Here is a 20,128-nt window from a genome sequence, read left to right on the forward strand (position 1 = left end):
TGCAGAGGGAGAGTAAATAGGACCTGATGGTCCAGCCGATGAAGGCAGAAGGCCCAAAGTGATAAACTGCACTTCTAGCATGGGAATAATTCAGTCACCCTAATCAGGCACTGTGCATGCAGAGTTATCCATGCTCAGCACCATCTCCTCAGCTGGAATTCCATTGGAAGATTATTTACAGTGAATAAGACTTCCAAGTTGTTCATGTTTACAGACTTCCATCTGATAGAGCTCAGTGTACTACCAGCCTCCAACTTTCCAGATCTTGAATTTTCTGGCTGGTGAACTATTAAAATGCAGATTAACTAAACTTCAAACAGATTTATTGCAGATGGCTTCTGCAAAATCCTTTTGGATTACCTGCCTCCAGACATCATTTCCTAGTCTGTAGGGGTTCATTAAGGACAGATTTAAATGAGTTAGCTGGGAAAAGGCCAGCAGGAAGAGTATGTTGAAAATTATTCATATTATTATGCTTGATCTAGTGATATAGATTTACCTTTTAGGAATTTTTCAGGTTTCTCATTTGCAGTAATGAATAAGACATGCAAACATGCCTCGTGGATCATGGTGTTGTTTAGGAGTGCATTTCATAACCTCTGAGTTATTTGTGGCAAAGAAAGTCACCCGTGCTGAGAGCGCAGAGAGAAAAGACAACAGCCGCAGTGCATGTCCCTCGCAGTTCAGCTGCAGCAGCTCCATTTCCCTCTGAGCAGAGCCTTGAGATTCCAAACATAGCCATGAAGCATTTTGCTTTGTTTCTGTCATCTAACCCATTTCAAAATAAAATTAGCCTGGGGGTTATAAAAACAAAAATAGCGATGTTTAGACTTACATGATTCACTAATTGTGCTGCCATTTGGTTCTTACAAATTGGCTTCAAAGCTCTGAAGTTTTTCTTTTTTTCTTTTTTTTTTTTTTTTTTTTTTTGAGATGTAGTTAATCTAAATTTATGCAGGAGCACTGTAATGACTTCTCCTTCAGACGATGAGGGGTTTTTAATCACTTTCAACATTTAGCCCCTGATTGGGCAAAGCACTTAAATCTGAGCACTTGGGTGCTCTAACTCTTCACTGAATTGGGACTGAGGACTAAGTGCTGAATTCTTGGTTGCCTCAGGTTTTTAAAGAAAGTGGGTGTGCAGCCCTGTGAACAGGCATAATTTTGAAGCTATTTAGCAGATGGGCACTAAAAAGGGGCCCTGGATGTGTCTGCAGTACCGCTGGAGCAGCAGAAGCCAGAGTCTCTCTTGATCTCAGCTACCTCCCTGCTTGTGCCACTTGAATGGCACCATCTAGCCTCTAGATTTTATTCTGTACTTACACAGGCTAAATGCAGTTCTCATAAGTTGTTTGAAACCACTTTCCACTTCAGATCTCTAAATGTCTTATTCATTATTGCAAATTAAAACTTAAGAGTGTTTTGACAGTGTCGAGCACACAGTCCAAATACTCCACATGGCATCTTGATCCAATTCACTTTGACTTCGGTGGGCACAGAAAACATTTGGAAGTTGCATCTATTTCCAAGCTGAAGCAGTGTGTTCCATTGACAAGGACTTGCCAAAAAAGCTGCCAAGCACTGAGAAGTGTTAAGGGCTTTGGACTGACTTGTGTGTGAGCTGGCTGTCGTCTAACAGATACAGTTCACATATTGAACCCTGGCCTTCAGTGATGAAAATTCAGTGTGTTAAGAGTGACAGCAGCTTGCTCTTCTGACTAGAGCTGACCCTCACACCCACTTCAGCAATTTTGTATTCACTCTCTCTGTGCTCAAAACCAAATTTCTTACCACGTTTCCCTCTAAAATGTGCTCCTTCACTGCTGCAAACAGATGTTTTTGCAGCTACACTTGTGCAGGTTAACAACCACAGTAGTAAAGTGCATGTGGGCTTTAGATTTTATCCCCTTGAGCTTTCATAAATGCTCTTTTCAGGCTCTAATGGCATTGCTGATGTGTGTGTGCAGGTGTCAGTTGTGTTGAAGTATACTTGCAGGCATTCATGGCTGCACAGGATTGATGAACATGGCAACTGGGGGTTGAATAGCAGGTGCTGAAAAACTACCCCTTTTTCCTTCAGCTTTTCATTTTCTAGAGCTTTTTAACTGACTGCAGAGCTATTCAATTGTATTACAAATACAGCTTTTTTTTTTTTTTTGTAGCATTATAAGCGTAACTATCATGATTGAAGTTTTAATCTGTCAAGAATTTTACCTAACCATCCAACAAAAAAAAAAGTTTCATTAGAGGTATTTTCAAGAATGCATTTTTAATCCTGAATGCCTGCAAATAGGAGTTCTTTGCCAAATTCTGAGTGGTAAACAGCACAAATGCTTCATATGCTTCCATAGCCACTCTCAAAAAATGCTGCCAAAGTACATAATGCATCAAAGTTTGCACTGAAAAAGGAAAATCAATCAGGTCAGATACTGTTTCAGCCTGAAGCTTATTTGGATGTTTGCTTGCTTTCTCAAAAGGTTGAGAGCCATTTCCTCTCCTGGTTTGGGAAAACTTGCAGGACTGATCCCTGTTCTAATGGTTATGTGACCCCTGGAGGGATATCTGTTTTACTTTCAGTGAATGAAGAACAGTAGATACATAAATGTCAGGAGGAATGGACAAAAGCTACTAATCAGAGTTAAATCTGGTAACTTGGTCTGGTTGTGTAATGGGTTGTCAATTTTGCTGTCCCTGGAAAAAAAAAAAGGTAGGCATGAAGGGGAGTTTTCCTAGAGGGCAGTTCATGACAGAAAATGCAAAATTCTTGAGAAAAGCCTGACCCTTGCTTCTAAAGCTTTATTGAAATCGCATTGACATCCTTTATAAAAAATTCCTTTTTCTAGAGAGCCATTCAGAGGATCTGAAGCATATTGTGCACTCACGTTCCAGGTTCTCTAACCTTCTGCAGTAATTGGCAGCTAGCCTGCTTCAGGATGAAATTTATAAAGCACAGAAAGTCTCCCATATGCTGCCCTTTTAAGGAAAGTCTTCTCATTACTGGAAAGCATGAGCACAGTGATGGTAAAGTACTGTAGAGCTCATTTATCAATCACACTGTCAGCAAAGCTGCAGAAATGCAGAGCTAGAGAAATTAGACAGCAAAGAGCTCTATTTCTTTCCTCTTCATCTCCCTATTTTCACCAACACAAAAAATTTCTGGTGCTTTGTATCTCTTAGTTTCCAAATTTCAAGTCAATTAAGTATGCCACCATTTCCCTCATTTTTAGCAGTTGTCATAGCCAAGAAGTGTATTTGCTTCTTGTCATTATTTTGGTGCTATCATGTCTAGGGATAAACCTTATGTGGTAACCTGAATAATTCATATTGAAATGTACCTGCTGTCCCTGGGGTGGCTTTGACCAAACTATATTCATTTTACCTTGTGTTGTTTACCCACTTTTTAATCCTTTCTGAACACTCTCCCTTTGAACAATTTATCATTTTCACTTTTCTTGAGAGCTTATTCCCATTTGTTATTCCTTTGTGTTCCAGATAAGAAAGACACACTGTGACACCTGTGTTGTGTAGCACCTTTCAGATGCTAAGCAAGTGCTGAGCTCATTTGCAGAAGGATCACTTTTGGCTGCTCTGTGGCAAAGCAAACCTGTGATGGATTTAACTGAGGTGGAAGTGGAGAAATCTTAGATGTTGTTATCCCATCTTCTCCCATTTCTTCACAGGTTTAGCAGTCTTCATTTTTTTCTGAAGCTAATCTTTCTTCATCATGTTTTTATACTCTCTGCCTCTGTTTTATTGCTGCTGTGCTCATAAGCCCCTTTCCTTTTTAGTCTTATTGGTTAATTTAACTCGTCCTCTTCCCCATTACTTGTCAGAGTTTTAAATAAGGTGCTGACCCCATTTTTTGTGGTGTTCACTTCAATACCCTATCACCAACGTGATCCCCATAATCAAGAGCTCATTGCTGCGAACTTTTGAAATCTTCAGGTCATGAAGGAACTGTCTGATGAGAGAAGCAGACAATCATAAGCAAGGAACAAAATTCAATAAACAGCATCCAATAATCTCAGACAAATACAACTGTCAGCTCTGTGTTGATGAATCACAGATGTGTTCCCAGCTTCTCGATTTCCCCTTTCTGACTCTCAGCACTCTAATTATTGGGAGAGTGAGGTTGTTACTTTATTTTTCCAGCTTCCTTCTATTCCTAACAAAAATATAAATACATTCCCAGTCTTCTAATATTTCTTTTGTTTTGGATTATTCTTCTCACTAAATAGTTGCAGTATTCTTTCCATTTAATGAAATGGTTTCAGCTTTCTCTCCTGTTTAATGAGTTGGAAAATTAGCATCGAATGAGAATAGTCCATGGCTTTGGTCTGTAGTTTAGGAAATCTGTGAGAAGAAAAGGAAACACTTGCAAAGGCTATCTACAAACTCAGGAATGGTCTTCATGTTGCTTTATATTTAGAGTACATGCAAAGAGCTTAGTAAATGAAAACAGATTCGGTTCAGCAGAAGGCAATGCTGTTGAAATGCTAAAGCTTTTTTTCCCAGACTATTGTTTTTCAAAAGTTACTTTTCATCAAATGTTTTTAAAATTTGTTCCTCAAATCTACTTACATATTTCTTCAAATGTGCCTACATTTATGGCTAGCAATTTATACGTTCTCAGAGGGTTTTATTTAAGTTATTTAACCACACATAGACTTCTGCATTCTGGCTCTTTTGTTGTTCTTGATATAGAGCTAACATGACAATACGAGGTGGCCATTAGTGTTGTATTGTGTCATGCTAAGTGATGAGATTCTGATTTTCTAATCTGTAGTGGTGTCTAATGGTCACTGCAACAGCTCAGCTCCACAGCACCACAAGAATCTGTGTTTTATGGATAAGTCCATTACATGGAGCCACACGTGGGATGAACAGGCAGCACAAGGAGGCTTTATCAGTGTTCAGCCCCCAAGGGTTGTGCACAACACAGGAAAATCCAATTAGAGCCACAGGGAGTTTTTCAATCTCTTAATCGGCATTGCAGCACTGCAGATGGATATTATTGCCCACTACTTAAACTTTATTACTCCATTTTTCTGTCTGTAGCCCTTCTCCCTGCCAACCCACCTTGAAGAGACGGCAGGCACAGCCATATAAAACTTTTTATGACCTTGGCATCTGCACTGTTTTGTCGCATGAAAGATAAGTACAACTGTGACAGAGGAGGCCTGCAAGGATTAAAGCTGCCTTCACCAGTCTGCTCTGCCTCCCAGTCGGGAGAGCCTCACCTGCCCTTCATGACAGAATTTGCAAGACCAACCTCTTTTTGAGGCTAATGCCTCAAAAAGGAGAGGCAGGATGATCTAGGATGAGGGAGCAGGTGCTGCCTGCATTTGAGCCCTGGTTTGCACAGAGGTGCAGATTCATTGTGTGACCTTGCATTGAGTCACTTGACTTCCAGTGTTTCAGCTGTGCTATAAAATTGACTAAAAGCAGGACTTAAACCAGGCACTGCATCCTGGGTAAATAATAGGCTCAGGGAAAACATATAGGAGGAGGGGATTATGTTTTTGTGTCTTAAAATACCTTTCCTGACAGAGAGGGTGGGTTTGCCATGGATGAATAATCCGTTAGCATAAATTACTGTTATTTTCAGTGGTAGCTTACCAGGTATATGTATCAAAGAGTGATACAGTCTGCTTGATTTTATGGTACATTAACTTTGCCAGAATGCATTTATTATATTTAAAACCTGCTAGGTACCTGCAGTGGGAACAAAGATTGTGTAATTATTTTTTCTTTGGCTTGTGAGAAACCAAATGCTTTGAATATAAAAGATTCTAGGGGTGAAAAGTTCATTCAGTTCACCCCTCCATAGGGAGAGTATAGGCAAAAGGAATCTGATTACTAATTTGAAAACAGATGAAAGGAACCGATATAGTGATGAAATAACTGCTACTTCCATTTCTGCCCTTTGTATTATTGGAAACAGTAAATAGATGCAATAATTGAGCTGTGAAGCAAATTTTACATTATTTTATAATAAGCATCTTCCCCAATCAATTAATCACTTTGGAATAGCTTCAGGTTTTGATTTCAGAATCTTTATGTGAGATTTAGTTACAACAGCAACAAAGAGTAAGAAATGTCCCAATGTGCAGTCCCTGGTTTAAATGAGGAATGCTGATTCTATGAAATTAATGAAAATATCTTCATTAAATTCACGGGCTTTGCTGCTTCAGAAAACAGTAATTTGTTTAGGAAAGCATTGCAAAATCCCCATGAGCAAATTCATAGGTAAGGATTTCCATTTTGCATGGCTTTCCCATACAGGTCTTGGATGTGTTTATTCTTATGCCCAACTCTGTTACTTTATTATCTGATCTTTCATCATTTATGTAATAACTGTGCCTCCTTATTCTCTCGGGTTTGTACACTGGTCAATACCTGTTCTGTGTGGGAAGAGAGTGTCTGTATGGATACTGCGGGGTGCAGAAGGCTCTCTAATCTTTATTTGTCAACAATGAAACTCATTGATCCTGATATATGAGTGTATATATATTACAAAAAATAATTAACTCACTACTACATTTTGAAAGTAGACAGCACCTTTCTAGCTCTACATCTCCTCCTATGCTTTGAACAGAGAAGGGATTCAAATTATACATATTTAAAATGTAAGAAGCCTGGAGGTCCCAAGCAGCAGCAAGATTTTGCCTGTCCAGCCATAGCATTTTTTCAGTCAACAGATTTTTTTAGTGCATTGAGCCTTTTCCCCATTTTCTATGTCTATTTTGGCATTTTGGCATAGCTCTGGGAAGAGGGACAAAGGTAGAAGGAGGCATAAACTCTCCTACATGGCCTGTTCCCAGCAGCTATCAGGCAGTGATTTACAGTATTAAAGTAAATATTTTTCATAGCTTGCACAGCAGTGTTTGTGTTTAGCCTCTTTTAGTGTGAGATATAACACATTGTTGACTGTGATGAATACACACTGGGAAACAATAGCTGGGGCAAAGCACAGCAGTATTTAAAAAGGGTTTAGAATGAAGCAGTAAATACAGAATTGAAAAAGTATGGAGAAGATTGGGAAAAAAAATCAGTTCAAGGTTAGATTAGATCCACCCTCATAGAGACTGTCATAGCTGAGCATTGAGTTATTGACAGCAGAGGGGACCACAGCATTCCAGCCACTGAAATGCTTTTAAGTGTCTTTCATAATGCTGTTTGTCTTTCAAACTTACAGAAAATAATTGCAATTTTGAGACGAAAGAAAGATACAGCAGAAGTTCTGATTTCCAACCTAGAAAGAAATATGTTGTCTTAAAACTACTGAGAATATTTCTTAATATTTGGGGACTTATTCAATGGGCTTTTTTTAAACCACATGTGATTTTTCCATTAGAATTAGCAAAATGATTCATATGTTCTTTGCATTTGACTGATGGACCATTGTAAAGCAAAAACCATGTGGTAACTTTTGTTCTGATGGAGGAAAACAGCAGTGGTACACAAAATAACACTAAATGAAATAGCAAGTCATTGAGCCACTCCCTTTCTACAGTCTGCAGTCAACCCATCATTGCTGTTCCCAGAAGTTAACAAATGGAAAAAGGTGAACTTTCCTTCTTCAGTACCTCTTTCCTGAGTAAAGCACAAGAACACAAGTACTTTAACTGTCAAGTGATGTTCTACACTGGTGACTACAAATAAAAAGTTATGCACACGTTAACATGCTAAAGTTATGGTAGAAGCTGGGAAATCATATAAAGATTAATCAAGCCAGCACATCAACTCATTGTATCCCACTGATCCTCCACTGAAAACAGCTGGTATTTTGCTAGAAGTACTCTGCCAGAAATGGGACGTGATTCAATATTGCAGCATCAGAGATGCCTTTGTTAACTACAGCAATCCTCGGAGTCAGCAGAATTACTGTTGAGTATAAATACATTTTCTGACAAATCTCAAGCAGACTAAGAATGCAATCCCTTGCAATCAGCAAATGTGCTTTACATTCAGTAACTTCATCAGGATGTTGCTTTAGATTGATGGTAATTACTGATGTGTCATTTGGGGTGTGTTGTTGAGCAAAGTCCATTAAAACTCAATTTGTTTCATCAGTTAGCACCCAGCTTACATTATGCAGTATGTTCAAAGAGCATTCCCACTGGAATTGTAAAGGTGGGCATGAGGCTGAGAAAAAAATCCTCAAAATGCAGTGGCACAATAATTCTGTTTCTCTTGGCTGTGGCCTACCAGATCCTATTTCTGGCCTTGTAATTCAGAGCCAGGGTCAACTCCCTCTTCCACTCCAGCTTTCCTCTATAATCTTGGCCTGTCACTCCTCTCTTTGTGCTGTTTCCTTGCTCCTATAAATTGAGTATTGCTATTAACTTATTATTCAAGGTAAGGATAAAAACATAATGATTTGTAAATCATCCTGATTTCCAGAGCAATTCAGGGCAGTGTTTAAATGTCATAGAAAAAAGAACAGTAATAGACCATTTTTATTTTGTTCCTTCAACCTTCTCCCTTAAGGAGCAGATTGTGACTGAAATCAAAGATCTTGGGACTTGGGTTTGTATGTGCCATATGGAAATGTCTGACTGAGAGGAGGGAGAGGTGGCAGGTGTTGTGCAAGGAGCAGCTCCAGGAGAACACAGTGTCCTCTATCAGGCTACTGCAGGATTTTTGAATTTTCTTTTTTTTTAAGATTATTATGCTGCAACAGCATTGGCAGAAATCTGCTCCTCTTAGTCTACTGAAAAGCTGTGAATTGAATTGGTTTAATAAGCCCTCTTTTAATGCTACTTCCTCTTCCCAACTTCTCCTTTCCACATGTTGATTCACTTCCTTTACACAAACCCTAAGAACATTCTCTGTTATCTCTCTAACATAGTCGAGCCCAGGGCTGTGTTGAGGTTTTAAGCCTTTTGCAGTAACAAACATCTAAAATCATCTGTTAATACTTACTGTCTGCAGTCTTTATTTTCAGATAAGATGGTCTTCAGTCCTTATGAGTTCATACCTCCTACCTTCAACTCAAGTACCTGAATGGTTTCCTGTCATAGTCCTGTTTCCACAGCTAATGATATTTCTTGGATGGGTTTGAAATATTTTCTCATGGTAAATAACACAGATAGCATTGTGCTGTCCATGCAAAAAATACTGGGTTAGTGACAAGCTTTGAATACATAACAAAATCCCTTGAAGGCCCAAATTCCTGGACTTTTCTCCCCTTGAGTGTCTCTTCCTGTGCAATTAAAGAGGTTGTTTTCAGTTACTTAAGAGAAATAAGTGGAGGAGACTAGAGCCCTAAGAAATGAACATTAGTTATCCCAAAAGGGACCTAGCGAGAATTGAAGCTTAAAAGGGTCTACACAGTTTAATTCATGTACCATCTGTTTTTGGGAAAATTAGCACAGATTAGATTTTCCAACTCATCTGAGGCTAAGAAAGTGCCTTTAGAACCTGTAGTATTTGCTTAAGTATTAAAAACAAATTAGTACCATTTTACTTACTGTGTGAATCCTGTACATATCAGCTCCCTTTGGAATAAGCCAGAAGAATTGTAACAGCAGAATAGCAAAGTGATGCCTCTCAGCCAGCCCCTCCTTGTCATAATGTTTCTTAGATGCTTTATGGAAATGTTTGACATTCTTGTGCTCTTCTGAGCACTGTTTTGTTAGATGTGACCATTTTGTATAAATCCAGTCATTGCTCAGGGCTCAAAACCTGCTCGCTGTGACCTCTGACTGGTGTTCTTGCTCTCAGTTTGGCTGTAAGGGGGTGTTGTAAGCTTAAAGGCATCTAATTTAATGCAAAAGTAACAGAAGAATATAACCCTCAGACTCAAAGACTATGTAATTGTATTGTATTAAAGAATTACATTATAATTACAGGATAGCTTTCAAAAAAGAAAAAAAAAAAGGTTACATTTTAAAATACATGACAGAAACATGAAATAATTTAGGTTTTCTTGGTTCAATTTTCCCCACTTTGCCACTTACCAGATTTCTGTATTCTGATGGCCAACAGGTAGAACCAGCCCTGCTAAATGAGGCTGTTCTGGTACTCTCCAAGTAGGCAATATTGAACACCATGCTTCCTGCTCTGTAGCAAATATAGGGGCAGTAAATGCAAAGTTAGCATCTTTAACAGTGTATTTACCTCAGCTGGACTCCATTTTTCTTCCGCTCTATTTGTTGCAAAAATCTTTAAATGTAGTGCAATCTCTGTTATTGTGGGCTGGGTGGCCTATGTACACACATTTTTCTTTTCAGAGATTTCCAGGCTCTTACTTCAGATTCCAGTCATTTCACATACTTAATCATCTCACATACTTAATTCTATGAAACATCAATTATATTATGCTACCCATTAAATATTACTTAGTTGAGACACTTTGTTGATGCTGTATGTTTGATGCTGTGCCTGTGAATGTAGTTATTAATGTGATGCTTTTACATAACTCAAAAGATGAAAGGCCTGGAATTGCATCTTTGGTTTGAACTGGCAAGTTTTCCTGACTTGATTAGAATTAGGTTTAGCAGAGCAATGACCCTGGTCCATCAGTTTTCAGATGAAGTAGGGATAATGCAGAGGATACTCCTGCAGAGTAGGAGGACAGGATGCAACATCCAACAGAAAACTGGAGCTCTGCATTTAGCTGAGGCTGCCTTGCAAGTATGCAGCCTTGCAAAGAATTCTCTAATTGTAATTAAACAGAGTAAAAATGTGAACAAATAAAGATTTTAGGTTGGTACTGCAAACAGTACAGGGGCTTTTGTGCTAGGACTATTTTGGGGAATGGAATTTTAATTGGTGAAGCCTGGCTATCAACACGCTGATAGTGTGAGTCTGTGTGTGCCCATGTGTTGAAGCATTTTTTTACCAATACCTCAAAATAAAGGTATTGCAGCTTTGCTTTTGTGGTACCAAGAAGTGAAACTCAGGAGTACTACAAGGCTTGTTCTTCTGCTACTCCAGAAACCCACTGGGAGTTAATCAGCAATTTTTCACAGATGACATCTAATCTATAAGTATAAATTACTTTTCACTCCTATTATGCCTTAATTGAAGAGCACCAATGTGAGACTGCAATAGATGGAGCTTCAGTAATTCTAGTCTCAATTAACTTTGTGTGGATTTGAGTCTTTTTTCCTTCCTTTTCCATGGACTAAGGATAATTCTTTGACATCTTGTATTTACTTAAATTATTGTTAGAAAATTTAGGGGATATGCATGTGATGAGGTATTCTGTAAGACAACTCTGAAGACATAGGCAGGAGTTGTGTGTATGATTTATAAATTAATACATATCTTTTATGTCATACAGTTTTGTTTAACAGCTGTACCATCAGCAGTAGCCAAATCTCTCAGGGTTCTGCTGGGGGGGAATAGTTTAATAGCAATCATTTTTTGGGTAAATGGCAGTTACCATCTCTGTAACAGCTACCCTCATCCCATCCTTGACTTTTCTTCATCTCCCTGCCTTTAAGACACAAAACGTGTGTTGCAGCAGAGTAAAATCACAGTGAAGAAATAAAGCACCTTGCTGTCTGGAATAGGAAATTCAGACACAGCAGAAAGAAAAAATTATACTAAGAGAGGCAGGATGCTGTGTAGGAAGAGAACAGGCATATGGTGATGCAGTTAATTTTTAGTTACTTCATATTTTACCAGAAGTGATAGATATTTACCAGAAAATGAGATTTGATGCCTCTATCTGGGCATATATGCTTTTACAAATGTTTCTGGTGTTCAGTTAATAGCGATGAAAACAGCATAAGAATCCCACTAGCACAAGCCTGTGGATTAAGGCAGTTATTTACAACACATTTTTGTCACAGACCTCCCCAAGTTTTCCCTAGTGGCTCAGATAGTCAAAAAGCATATTTACACTTGCTTTTAATTGGTTTGCTCTTCTGAGAGATCTTTTGCCACTGATAAAAAGCCCACAGACTTTGAGAGGTCAACAGGTATAAAGTGGAAAGCCTGCTATATTTCTTAGCTTTCTCACTGTTGGCCAAATTCCTTTTCTCTGAGTAAGAACATTCCCAGCCTCCCTCTCACCGAGGTGCCACTGCCCATGGGCTTGCAGCAGGGCAGCAGTGTGGGGGTGATGGCACAGGTAGGACAAGGAGTTTGTCACCCCCAGAGCAGATGCAGAGAGCATGGCAGGCCGTTACCACTGGGGTACAAATATTGCCACGTGTTCCCGAGGATTTGCTAAGTAATAAATGGAGGGTGTGCCCCAAGTTTATTTCTAGGAGTGTGGTGGACACTGATAGAAATCCACATGAATAACAGAACTCCAAGAATGATGTTGGTGTTGCTTAAATAGGATTAAGGTTTGCAAAAAGAGAAGGGAAGAGGAAAGCCAGAGGAAGAGAGAAAGCAGGAAGATAGAAAAGTTTTATTTCTCAGGCTTTCTCAAAACTAATTAAAATTCCCTGTACTGTCTTCACTGAGCAGGCCACACAAGTCAGATCTGATTATTTAAGTCTGATGTGTTATTTAACTCACACATTCAAAAGCAAAGCAGGATTTTTTGTGACCTCTACCTGTGTTCTACTGTTCATAAAAGTTTCCTGAATTGAATCTTATCTCAACAGCCACACATTCCAAAGCCTCCAGTTGTGATTTAAGAATGCAAGCAATGACATACTGAATGGAGCTCTTCATAAATTGGTCCAATGGTTAATCTTTTCTATTTATTTTAAAATAAGGAGATTTGAGTTCACAGTAAATTAGCACCATAATTTCTGTGTTCTGATTGAAAGATTGCACTTCCAAATAGCTGCTAGGCTTCTAACTAGTGATTTGCATATGCAGTTTTACATGAAGAATTGTAACTTCCTTTTCATCAGCTCATGCAATATATATTAGCATTGATTGGACACTCATTGCAAATCTCAATACTGGGAAGAAAAATTTATGGTGCTGTCCTTCTCAATGGAACCCTTAATTTTATTTTTTTTTATTTATAAAATATGAGTTTTCCCTTCTAGTGAAATTAAACCCATCCTTTCTCTCATTTACCACATAGTCAGAATTCTGAGAAACTGCATGGTATTATTGGGGAAAATAAGCATTAATATGGAGCCAGAGTGACCATTATAAGGTAAAGATGATTTCAGGCTAAAGTCAGAAAAAAATGTTCTCTGGCATTAATAATCAATTAAAATATATTACCTAAAAGATGTGATCTGCATGCAGTTCTAGGTAGCTGCACATATTACACAGCTTATTACACAGGAAAAATTTCTCAGCTATATTGGGTAGAAAGATCTTCAAGTCCCATCTGGGCTGTCTTCAAATAAGGAACTCATTTTGCCCAAATCTTGAATGAAATTGGAAAGCAGAGTTTCATGGGGTCAGTTTTCATCTTTAAAGCTTTGCACATTAAGATCATTGATATTTGTTAACTCTCCATAAAATCTCTTCTGGGTTTGTAGCTGCTGCCTGGAGTTGTATCATCTAAAGTGAAAAGTTATGGAATATTACATGAAAGGCCAGCATATCTCAATGGCTGAAAAGCACTATGAGCTTGCTACTGAAAATGGGGGTGCTGAGAGACAACAGGAAAGGGCAGATATTTGGTGCAATGTGCTGTGGGCTGCTTAATTTTGCATTTTGCACTACTTGAAGTAAGTAGGACTGGAACAGCTTGCACTCAATCCTGGTGAAGATAAGAATCTCTCCCTCAGGGCATTGCTTTCTTCTGCCAAGTAGGACAGTCAAGTGTTGGATTTGGCTGTGGACTTTTCTGTTCTCTCTTGTAGCCTTTCCTTTTTGTTTGGGCTTTGGCTGAATATTTTGAAAGGATCAGTCCGTGGATTTTTGCTATTTCACACATTATCCTGTAAGATTTTGGTTTGTCCAGGCTGTCTTTCAGGGATAATATTATTTACATTTTCATAAAAAGTTCTCAGATGGTGTTTCATAAGAGCACTGCTGGTGAATTACTTAATAATATAATGTTCATTTCCTGTGAAGTCTTTACATGCAACTTATAAATGCTTTAAACCAAAATTTGAGTTACCCTAGAACATGACCCAGCCATGTACTAGTAGCTATGTACTAGTAACTTACCTTGTGGAAGGCATTTAAGCAGATGTTCTCTGATAGCAGTAGAATTTCTTGTTTTTTCCAAAATGAGAATATTTCTAGATATCTGCTATTTTCTGTAGCAAACCCCATCTTTTTTCTTGTATTTTTCAAAGAGGACAAATTCAAATCAAAGGTACTCCAGCTGCCTCTTGTGTCCACCCATGCCATAATGTCATTCATGAGCTCTTAAGGCTTACTTCTTTCTAGTATGTGTCAGCACATATCACTTAAAATCTTGTATAATTAGTATCTGCAGCTGTATTTCTGAGACTGGGCTCGCCTCCTCCTTTTCCTTTTTGCTTTTAAAGTGTATCCAGAAATCCCTATTAAAGATCTCAGCTAGTGGACTGGCCCCATTGCTTGTAGAGCTCTCCAAGTGTCTCTGAGATTGTTATCAGTCTTTCCTTTGACTTCAGTAAAGACCATCTGTAATAAGTTACTACAGAGCTGATCTCTTTTGTGGCTGTGCTGCACTTGGAGCAGGGGCTGGCAAGCAGAGTCCCTCTGTCAAACCTGCCCCACACCACAACCCCCTGTGCTGTGCAGCCATGGGATTGTCACAGGACAAGGCTGAAATTTAAATATCATGCACACAGAAAATACTCAGAATTTGAGAGCCTCCCCACAACTGTCCCAACATGACAGAGAAGAGGCAGAGTGGGATATAAGCATTGACAATGTGAAGGAGAGGCAGATACAGATTTTCAAAGCACTCTCAGACTTTTATCATCTCTTTACTGAAGCTTAAAGGCAGTCACCCTCTTCTCACAGCCTTCAAAGAATGATGGATTTATAATCTGTCTGAACATCTACAGGATGCTTAGAGTTGTAGAATCATAGAATGGATTGTGTTAGACCTTAAAGATTATCTTGTCCAACTCCCTGCCACAGGCAGGGACACCTTCCACTATCCCAGGTTGTTCCAAGTCCCTTCCCACCTGGCCTTGGACAACTTCAGGGATGGGGCAGCCACAGCTTCTCTGAGCATCCTGTGCCAGAGCTTCACCACCCTCACAGGCAAGAATTTCTTCAGATATCCATTCCTTTTGTAGGCTCCAGCCACTTCACTAATACTAATTCAAAGGATTTAGTACCCTGGGAGGAGTGTTATAAATTGTAACAGTAGACCAACACTGAAATAGCACATCAAAGTTCATAGATCATCACACACTTTCTTCCTTGCATACTTAAAAAATGCCAAATGATATATTGACAAGCTTGTGTATTTACTGATTCAACTCTGTAAATTGTTTACTTAGGTGAAACGATTGGGAATTTCTGGAGGCTGACTGCTGGGGCAGCAGCACTGACCAAGGAAATCACCATCCCTTCAGGGATTTAAAAGATGTGTAGATGTGACACTTGGGGACATGGCTTAATGGCTGACATGGCAATGCTGGGCTAGTGGTCTTAAAGATCTTTTCCAACCTAAATGATTCCATGAGTCTGTGATTCTCGGGTCTGCAACAGCCAGGAAAGAGTCCATCATGATGCAGCATGGCACTCCACACATTTCATGGAGTTAAGCTAAAATCTTGCACTTCTGAAATCATTAATCTCATTACTAATATGTATGTGGCAGAAAGCTACAGAAACAGACAAGAACTTTGCAAATGCTGCAATCACTTTTCTGTCTATGAAATGAATTTCAAACAAAACACCTGCTTGAGCAGCACTTTCAGAATACTTGCTTGTCTGATTCTCAAGCAGAGGTACACTGCAGATGTCTGTAGAGGAATATTTTTCATGCACTGAATAGTTCATATTCTCCTACATTTTTCTTATGGGAGTTCCTAGTGCTTTTAGTCACCTTATCCCCTATCCATGACTAAAATATGCCATTAAAAGTAGGAGTGCTGATCAGCAAATCAAGGAGCAGTATCCTCTGCTTCATGAATATCATATGTACATTAATGTTCACACTGCTGCTGCCCATGCAAATCATTCAGATTAGTTAGCTGATGTGAATTCTAGAGAGATGGCTAAGATGAAAACAAATGTGCTCTTTAAGTTTAACCATCTCTCTTAAAATTTACTTATCTTGCTCACATTCCTATCTGAGTAGGTGTAGTTTAAAGGGCAGTGGAAAATTTCTCTACATGGCAATTACCATTCAATATTAATAGAAGGTGTTGAACTAAAGTCCTAAGCAATGAATCCAGAGGGAATACAGATTCTTTCCTCAAAAGCTACTCTGTATTCTTCCACTATGCATTGGTGTATTTATACTTGTACAATCTAGCATTTGCTTTTAACAAAATTAAAGCTGGCATTTGACTGCACAGGGAATTGTAACTGGAAACCTAGCTAAATTATTATAACACTTGCCTAAACAGGTGGGTAATATTAAAGTCTTAAGTGTTACTGCTTTCAGAGGCAGAACTCTTGGAAAAAGCTCTTTACACATGTCAGACCAGTTTCTATATGCTCTTGTGCTTTATTTTTAGAGTAGTTTTTATCGTTGCATATTTTCTCACAGGCAGATATTTTTTTTGTGTATGTCCAGCAAGACATTCTGCCCCTTACTTCCATCCAGCCATGAAGGTCATGGGGTCATCAAACACTCATAGGGACAGAACTTGTTAGAGGGATGGTTTGGGTCTCTTGTGATGTGAAATGGCACTTTCATACCCACCAGCCTGCACCTGGTCTCTCACTGCATCACTGGGTTGTAGCAGGCCCTTACATTAGGAAAAAAATCTGTCTTGGCTGCCCTCTCTGCATTAATTTGAATCTTCAAATTAGGCCAGAGCTTAAAATAATTCAAACTACCTAAGGTTTTCAGCTAAATATTTTAAGTTTCCCAAGTCCATTATTTTATTTACTCTTCAAAACTGCTGGAATCATATTAGAAAAAGATTTATCTGAATGGCAAGCAGAAATAATTACCCAGGCAGGAAGCCTATAAAACATTAAAATTTATCTTAATACAAAATAGAGGACCTGGTTGTGGCACTCTGCATATTTGTCTAACAGACACTAGCAGAGAAATTGTCTAAATGAGCTTAATAAATCTCTTTCTTAAACTCACAAAAGACCACATCCTCACCTCCATAATTCTATTAGAGTCTGCTCCTCTGGAGGAGATAAAAGAAGAGATAACCTCTCCATTCAGAATATAAAATAGCCATTGTTCAGCTGATGATTGGAATATTTCCAGTAGAAGGACTTAATTATGGAACAAAATTAGCTCAATCTGACCTTTTCAGAGAATAATGCAAAACTAAGTTTTTTGCAAATGTCTTCCTGGAATAACTGAAATAAGGAATAATTTACTTCCCTCTTTTTACAAGAGCAAAAGGTGGCAGAATATGATAGCAGCATTCTTGGTGAGATGACAATCCAAAGATAATAATAGGACAGTATGTGCAGAAAGAGATAATATATTTTAATAGACTAGCTGATACAGTTTAAAAACAGAGAAGCTTTCAGACACATAAGACCTTTTCATCAAGAGCAGGTTTCCCTCAGTGACTCGAAATTGTGAGTTTAATAACTAGATGGTGTAATGGTTTTGTCATAGGAATGCACCAAAATGTATGGTATCTACATCCATTAGACACTGAAAGCTCCTTTTGGGATAAAGACAAAACCTATTGTTCCAGTCTCTGCTTTATCTCTGTGATAAATAGGAATAAGTACCTGCACCCACACGCCAACAGGCTGGGGGTGATGCTGGTGTTAAAGCACTTCCCTCCAGGTGTTTAGTTCCGTGCATTTATCTGTATTGAGGCACTCCTCACTAGGAAAAGGAAAAAAAAAAAAAAAAAACAAAAAAACAGAAACTGGAAAGAGAAACATTATCTGTTTTATCAGTCCCATCTCTGATTTCATGACATTCTGAATGCTCCTAAGCCATGCTGATAGCACGGCGTACAGAAAAAAGGCATGAACAGGTGGTGATATTAACGGGCTTCTTATGGTTCTGAAAAATGAGATAGAAATGTTTCATGTCATGAAAGTCAACATCAATCATCATCCATCTTGTGCAGATATGGAAATCAGCCAGTATGGTTCTTGCTGAGGAGGTGTGAGATATTTCTTTTGCATCAGAGCTGTTGCTCTGGACACAAGTCATAATTTGTTTAATATAGATGAATGAGGACAATATTACTAACACTGCCTTTTTTTTTTTTTTTTTTTTTTAATAAATGAAAAGCTCCCCCTCCTGGCACATTCCTTGAACTGAATGCAGGGTTCCCGACATCTCCTTTTAGCAACAGAAGATTCATGAAGATTCTTTAAAAGTACTGTACTTATAGTCTCCCAAGGATTTCCCAATGCCCCATCCAGCTATGGGACTTGGTATGAACTGATTTGACACCAGAGGTTTGCCCTAAGGCTTTGTCTATAATTTTAATCTGTTGCTTTTCCAGGCAAAGACTTACGGCTGTGTATTATACAGAGTAAAAAAATAACTTTTTCAGAAAGTTTGATTGTCCACATTTGTGCTCCTTCAGAGTGATCTATGTATCTCAGCTATAACACCACCATCTAATTTCCTAATAAATGCCTTGGAATAATTCTGAGCAATCTCTTGGATCTCTTTGAAGCAATGCTGGAGCTCTGCTGAGAGCAGATCCTGACCAGGCTCAGGGAATCTGAAAGCCAGGGAAAGCAAAAAAGCAAAGAGGGACGTGTTTATGTCACAATTTTGGTAACTGCTGGAACTGCTCTCGACTCATGGCTGCCTGTGCTCGGGGACTGCCAGTCCCTCTAATCCCTTGAATCAGTGCACTCACTTATGTGCCTCGTGTGATGAACTGATTTGTCACTGAATTTCCACAGCCATACACTTATGCAAAGAAAGGGGAAGACTTTCCCAGCGTGTACAGCCACAGGATCCTGTAGTTCCCATAAATTCCTACCTTTTAATTTTGTTACAGTCCCTGGTACCATCCCTCAGCTCCAAGCAGGCTGACAAAGGCAGTGACACTGGTTAGGGAGCTTTCATTAGATTTGCCATCGTATTCAAAGACATCATCTCTCCATGTCCTTAAAAATTATTTGTGGGGGACAACATTTTACTGGAGCATGAAGCCAAGGATGAATGTTCCTGTGCAGGCAGGATTGTGCTGGGGCCATGTTTTCACATAGCCATGCACACCACCCCCCTGGCCACAAGGAGCAAAGTGAAGGAGTGTGAAGCAAAATAACATCATAACGATCTCAACTCAGTAATAGTAAAGTGAGAATGAATGAATGAATTATACTATGTCTTCCTTTCTAGGCTTCTCCTGAATACCAAGGGGGTATTTTCTTCTATGTCAGTGGTGCTACTTTGGTTTTTATGCAGTTAGGTAATAAAGACGGCAGGTTTCAGCTGTAGAAGAGTGGTTATTTCAAAGTCTAGCATAGAGTAACAATTCACTATGGATACAATGAATGAAGTCTCTCTATTAGACTTGGTACATTAGGTCTAGAAGTGGGACAATTGCTGGCCTGGCACCTTATGCCACTTTCCTCTTTCCTCTCTGTGGTTACAAAAATCAGGATTGACCTACACAAACAAAGCTGCTCGCCCTAAATGGAGCAGAGCTCAGCTGCTGAGGCAGTGAGGCCAACGAGCTTTCAGTGCCATTTACAGCAAAGAAAGGCTGTTCGTTTCAATGTCTCTATACAGAGGGCAGAACATCAAATGTAAGCTTGCCACTTGAAGCCAAATCAGAGTAATAATAAAGTAACAAATGACACGTTCATTATGTCTATGAGGATAGGTACACACATGCACCTATCTGTATTCTTGTTAAATCCTTGCTGTATGGATATATATACACATGTCTTCTTAGAAATGTCTTAAAAGCTGCTTTTATTGTCATAATGAAAGAGTAGGACTCCTTTGAGAGCCATTTGTCTGCAAAACTACTGTAAACTTCCTTTGAGTAGGCTGTCTGCACTCAAGAGAGTTGAATCAGTAGAACTTTGGTGAGACTAGAAGACCCACTGATATCTAATTAATGTGGAAATAATTGTTGTAATCATTGCACTTCTCTACAAGGCATGTACTGAAAAGCAGTTACACGATTTAGTGAGCATCAAATCAGTTTGATATGCAAAT

At 38.9% G+C, this 20,128-nt stretch overlaps 1 protein-coding gene across 13 annotated transcripts in view; it reads left to right on the forward strand.

Annotated features, from left to right (window-relative positions):
* NLGN1 (neuroligin 1) overlaps window positions 1-20,128 on the forward strand; it is a 484,028-nt gene that overhangs the window by 453,507 nt on the left and 10,393 nt on the right. The gene's annotated exons all lie outside the window — the stretch shown is intronic.

Source organism: Anomalospiza imberbis, chromosome 10 (assembly GCF_031753505.1).
Source record: "Anomalospiza imberbis isolate Cuckoo-Finch-1a 21T00152 chromosome 10, ASM3175350v1, whole genome shotgun sequence".
NCBI classification, from domain to species: domain Eukaryota; kingdom Metazoa; phylum Chordata; class Aves; order Passeriformes; family Viduidae; genus Anomalospiza; species Anomalospiza imberbis.